Source organism: Symphalangus syndactylus, chromosome X, assembly GCF_028878055.3.
Source record: "Symphalangus syndactylus isolate Jambi chromosome X, NHGRI_mSymSyn1-v2.1_pri, whole genome shotgun sequence".
Taxonomy (NCBI): domain Eukaryota; kingdom Metazoa; phylum Chordata; class Mammalia; order Primates; family Hylobatidae; genus Symphalangus; species Symphalangus syndactylus.
This window is the reverse complement of record NC_072447.2, coordinates 131175117-131181555: the sequence shown is the minus strand read 5'-3', so window position 1 is coordinate 131181555 and position 6439 is coordinate 131175117.

Genomic DNA, 6439 nt, shown 5'->3' with positions numbered 1-6439 from the left:
ATTTTGAGGAAAAGGCAAGATAGTTAACTAAATGCAGCTAGTATGTGACCCTTCCATAGAGAGGAACCAACATAGCAAGCAATTATTCACACTTCTAATAGGTCGTATAAGAGAGAATACTGAAATTCAATGATAGAAGGCACCAAAAGCAAAAAAGGAGAAAGATGATAGGCAGGCTATTGTGGGACTGAGATGTGAGAAACCCGCATATCTCACAGCTGCCTATGAAGCTTGCACTGAGAATGGTCCCACCATCTCTGTTGAGTGGCCTGCAGCCAGTGCCAGTCTGAAAGCATAGCCCCAAAGGACTATGTCCTGACCTGGGGCCAATGCCACAGATGCCACTAGGCCAAGGAGGAAAAGGGGAGGCTGAGCAGTTTCACATGCCTTAAAGACAAATCTGCCCACTACTTCTGCTGCTGCCAGCAGCTTCAAGCAGCTGCAGAAACAAGACACAAGCAAACTGAGAGCTCCGTAGCTGCCTGTCTATGCTGCTCCCACTGATAGTGACCTCATACTCCCTGGAGGCAGGCTCAGAATGTAGTCACCACTGGCCCCACCTGAGCATTCTGCCAGTGATCTGGGGACATCTTCACCTCTGCCTATCATAGCCAGCACATGAACACACTACCAGATGAGCTGAGCATAAGTCTACCAGCCCAATCCCATTCCCTCAGTATTTGTGGACTCTGGGCAGGAACCTGGGGATCACACAGCCCAGCCCACCACCATTGACATCTGAACATTCCTTCAAAGGTCTGAGGTCAGGCCTACCAAAACTGCCAATACCACAACAGCTGGTGCCCACCCACATAAGCCACCTGTGAGCCAGAAGAATCGCTCACCCAGCCTTTCACAGCCACTGCCAACACCAGCATGAATTGCTTTGGGTCCAGTGGGTTGCCTCACCACTGCTACAGCCATTGCCCACATCACACCCACTTCCAGGAGCCAGAAAACCCACCTACCCACATGCTTGATGCACTGTTGCCAATATCAGCAACCAAGTTACATAGAGAATCACAGTAAAGGCATGGAAAAAGGCATTCCACACAAATGAAAACCAAAAGTGAGGAGGAGTAGCAAGACTTAGACAAAACAAACTTAAAAACAATGAAGACAAAGAAAGTGAGTGTATAATGATTAAAAGATAAATTCGTATGTTACAGGTAGTTAGATGGGCATGAGCTGAACAGGAGAAGGCTCTTCTCCTTTACCCACTAGGAATGTCAGATGATGGTTCAACAATTATCACACAGCCAGAGTCAGGGCTCCAGGGAGAGCCAAGCTCCTGATGATCCACAGCTGTTAACATCAAAGTGTAAATTGAATGGGGTGGGGGAGCAACCTGGCCATGCACATTAAGAAACAAAATAGTGAAGTATGACCTTCTGGGGAAACTCTTGAAACTGTGCCTCAGGCCATTGGTCACTCATATTTGGCTCAGAATAAATGTCTTCAAATATTTTAAAGATTTTGACTCTTTTCATCCACATCTGATTAATGCTTAATTATAACTATATTTCTGCCCAGAACCTGGCATGTAATTCTTGTTAACCTTGTAAGGATAGTTTCATTAACTCCAAGTGGATCTTGGGTCCAAAACTAAGGACGAAGGTATAAAAGTATAAAACTCATAGAAGAAAATTTAAGATCAAATTGTTACAGTTAGTTAGGCATGAGCAGGGGCAGGAGGGCTCTCCCCCAACCCACTAGAATGTGGCGTGATGTTTCAGCAATTATCAGATTGCCTTTCTAAAAATGAAAATTTAGCAACGCCAGGGAGCGGCTATTTCCTGATGGTCCCCACCTGTTAACACCAAAATGATAATTGAATGCAGGTCCCAGGGAGAAGCAAATTCCTGAGCATGCATATTAAGAGACAAAAATGGCAAAGAATGATCTTCCGGGTTCCTGCCACTGGAAAAAGGAAGAAAGCCTCTGATGGTCATACATATAACTCCCTAAACACACTGTGTGTGCTCACTTCCAAAGAGTAAGGAGGGCTCTGCGCATGTAGGCAGCCTACCCTGAGGGAAGAATCATGGGAAAGAGGTGAGCTTATAAAAGTCCTAGGATCACGGTTAAGTGGGGCACTTGACCTCTCTCTAACCTCATGTGCTCGCTTGGGTCTCTTCCAAGTGCACCTTCTTTTCTTTCCTTTTTCTAAGGTTTTTTTTTTTTTTTTTTTTTAAATAAACTTCTACTCCTGCTCTGTAACTTTCTCTCGCGCTCTCGCCCTCTCTCGCGCTCTCGCCCTCTCTCGCGCTCTCGCCCTCTCTCGCGCTCTCGCCCTCTCTCGCGCTCTCGCCCTCTCTCGCGCTCTCGCCCTCTCTCGCGCTCTCGCTTCGCTTTATACGTCTCAGTCAAATTCTTTCCTCTGAGGAGGCAAGGACTGAAGTTGCTGTGAATGCGTACGGATTTGCCACAGGTAACTCCGGGTAACTCGGATCTCTTTCACTTCTAACAAAATATTCATGAACGTGGACTTTCTTCTGAGTTGCTGTATTTAGCTTTTACATTTAACCCTGTGGTCCATTTGGCATTAATTTTGTATGATAATAGGGGACTGTGTTGCTTCTGCGTGTCAATTTGAGAGAGTATTGACATCTTAACGTTAAGTTTCTTAATCCATCAGCATTAGATGTCGCTCCTTTTATTCATTTATTGTGAATTTCTTTAAACACTGTTTTGTAGTTTTCATAGTACAAGTTTTGTGTTTCTTAGGTAAGTCAAGTATTCCTAAGTATTTGTTTTGATTCTGTTTTAAATGGAATTGTCTTTATTTATTTTATTTCTGAATTGTTCTTTGCAACTACATAGAAATACAGTTGATTTTTGTAAATTGATCTGGTGTCCTGCAACTTTGTTCAATTTATTATGATTTTTATTGTATTAGGATTTTTCATAAGGTATAGTCATTTGCAAATAGAGATAGTTTTACTTTCTAATCTGAATAATAAGCAAAAAATCTTTGTCTTTAAATGTTACCTAATTAATTCTATTTTTACAATCTGCAAATATACATGTAGGAAAATATTTTCAGGGAAACAATCTTAGTTCAGACTGGTTGACTCAACATAGGATTAGGTGAAGAAGCTGGTTCCTGGCTACATATAGTAAAAAATAAAAATACTAGGTCTGAAAGGAACTAAAATAAATATGGCTGAAGAAAATTATTTCATCCTGGGCATTTGACCCACTGCAACACTGGATAAAATGAGATGGGAAGTTGGGACTATCTCTGGTTCTGCTGGGAGTTGGCATCTAAATTATCAAAATGATACAGGGTTGTGGTTATGTTTTGTCTTCTCTGGAAGTTGGAGTTGAATAGATACCATTAACTTCACAAACCCCCCATTAACTCTGACTTTCATCTTTGACTACTGTCTCCATCGCTTTGATAGAGACACGGTAACTTTCTTACTGTACCTGAAACACAACAGACAAATCACACTTCAGGGCCTTTGCACTTGCTGTATAAGGAATGTGCTTCTCCCACGTATCATCATGTCTCACTCCCTCAATCTTCATTTTTTACATAAATATTTTCCTTCTATATATGTAGGGCCTGTCCTGGTAATTTTTAAAAGCCGACATAAAATTAAGCTTGCCTTCCTCTTTACCATGCTGAAAATACTTCCTGTCATACAAAAATTAGCCAGATGTGATGGAGGGTGTCTGTAATCCCAGCTAGTTGGGAGGCTGAGATAGGAGAATTACTTGAACCTGGGAGGCAGAGGATGCGGTGAGCCAAGATCACTGAACTCCAGCCTGGGCGACAGAGCGAGACTCTTAAAAAAAAAAAAAAAGAAAGAAAAAGAAAAAAAAAGAAAATACTTCCTGTCTTTTTCTTAACAATATTTATCATGATCTAATATGCCTATGTATTTTAGCGATTTGTTTTTGAACTAACAACTCTTCCTCTGCAAACAGATGCATTAGGATGTAAGCTCCATATGAGCAGGGAGTGTTGTCTCTTTTGTTTATTGGTTTATTGCCAGTGCTTAGAATAGTGCCTGGCAGATAGTAATTCATCAGAAATATTTGTTGAATACATGAATACATTTTTCAATCTTAGCTGTAATAGGTTTGGTATGTTGCAGCACTGTAATGGGACTTCAGAGAATCCCTCTTGGGTTTTATTCTGGTTATACTTGACAAGGGCTGGCTTGAGGGATATGAATGTTTTCCTTTTCTCTTTATATCACCAACACCTTTTGAGGAGTTAAGGATATCTCCATTCTGCAGGGTTTATGGTGCCCCAGGCAGTGGAAACAGCTGTTATCAACACAGGATAGTTCATTTGAAAGGCAGGGGATTAAGCAGAGTTTTGAAGAAAAAAGGAACGTAACTCCTAGTTAGATCACATTGTTATGGGATTTTAACAGATAGTAACAAAAAAAGATAACAGGGCAAGGATTCCTTTTCTATGTGGCATCCTGAGGAGGGCCATTTGAATCACTTGGTTAGTTGAAGCTTATTCTTTCTTGGTCTCAGATTATTTTTATCCATGTGATCCTCCCACTCCTTTTCAAGTTTTTGGTGTTTATTATCTAATCTTCAGGGAGTAGAATATATTCTGTAAGTATGCATATTGTCGTTTTTCTGTCACTTAGACCAGTGGATTTTGAAATTAATAGTTAAGATTTTGTGTATTTTGTTTTTTTGCTTATATGGTGGTTTGTTCAATTCTCATTGTAGAGCTTTGTTGGGGGCTGAGAGGCTTATAGAATATAAAATAATGAGGTGTGAAAGTTGTACAGCAATTACTATGTCAATTTTTTCTGAAACATGGCATTTAACTTTTTAAAAATTTTGAAATAATTATACATTGATAGGAAGTTACAAAATATGTGCAGGGAGGTCTTATGGTATATAGGACATGTTTCCTTCAATGGTAACATTTTGCATGACTATAATACAATACTAAAACTAGGAAATTGACACAACCAGGAAAATCTGTAAAGCTTATTTATATTTCATTAGCTTTACATGCACTCCTTTGCCTGTGTGTGATTCAATGTAATTTTTTCACATGTGTAGATTTCTGTAACTACCACATGATCAAGATACAGAACTGTCCCATCATCAACCACAAGGCTTCCTGTGATTTATTTAATCAATTTGTAAAAACATGTGAGCCAAAGAAAATGTATCTGTGGGCTATATTTGCACTGACAGCTACCAGTTTGCAGTCTTTTATAATGTGCTTTAGTGAAATATTGTTTTCAAATTTTACTTAACAGTCTCTCCTCCCAAACTACCAGCTCTTCATAGGATTTAGGCAAATATAACACTAAGTGAAAAACAAATTCAATTAACAAACACTATTCTATTCTCAGAAACACACATTATCTGAAAACTAAGGTTTTGTAACTGATTTAAGCTTGGTGCCCTAACTCTTCCTTTATGATGGCTTCCAGATGTGCCAATGCCTCACACAAATGGAACTCAAGTCCACTCCACTATTTCAGTAGACAAGTGAGAACATTTCTGAGTGTAAGTGATCAGTTTATTCTTAACCTGTGACACATTTATCACAAATCCAATTGTGTAACTTTTTTTTAAATTTTAAAATTTTATCTAGAAGTTTTATTACAAAGTACTAACCGTGGGAGCAAAGGTAAATATTTTGGGATCTTGGTCTAACATTTTACCTGTTACTTTTAGCTTTATTTCTGTCTCCCTTCAATATGTATATATTGCATGTACTTTTTTTTTTTTGAGACAGGGTCTCGCTGTGTTGCTCAGGGTGGAATTCAGTGGCAGGATCTCAACTCAGTGCAGCCCCAGTCTCCCAGGCTCAAATCATTCTCCTGCCTCAGCCTCCTGAGTAGCTGGGATCACAGGCATGCACCACCATGACTGGCTATTTTTTGAAGTTTTTTGTAGAGGCTGTGGGCGGGGAGTGGTGGGGGGTGGGTCTTGCTATTTTGCCCAGGCTGGTCTCCAAGACCTGAGCTCATGTAATTGTCCTGCCTTGGCTTCCGAAAGTGCTGGGATTACAGACGTGAGCCACCAATACCAGTCAACTACATGTATCTTTGATCAGTATGTACACGGTATATACATCCAAGAAACTGATAAAAAGGTAAAATGCTGCATCACAACAGTCATTGAATATATAGTTCTATGAATTCTGAATCTATGTGTCTGCACTGCCATTCAGTCCACCTCTCTCCATTTTAGCCATACAATGAGATGACCAACTATCCAGGTTTTCCCCAGACTCAGGAGTTTCCTATAATGAAGGACTTCCAGTTCTAAAACTGGGACAGCCCTGAGAAAACCAAGACACCTGGTCACCTTATAGGTGTATATTGAAAGACTTTCTTATTTGTTTGTGTCATTTAAAACTCCAGAATTGTATTAGTCCTCTGATGTTAAAAAGTGCATTCGGATAACTAGCAAATATCTGTAATTTTCTTTCTAAAAT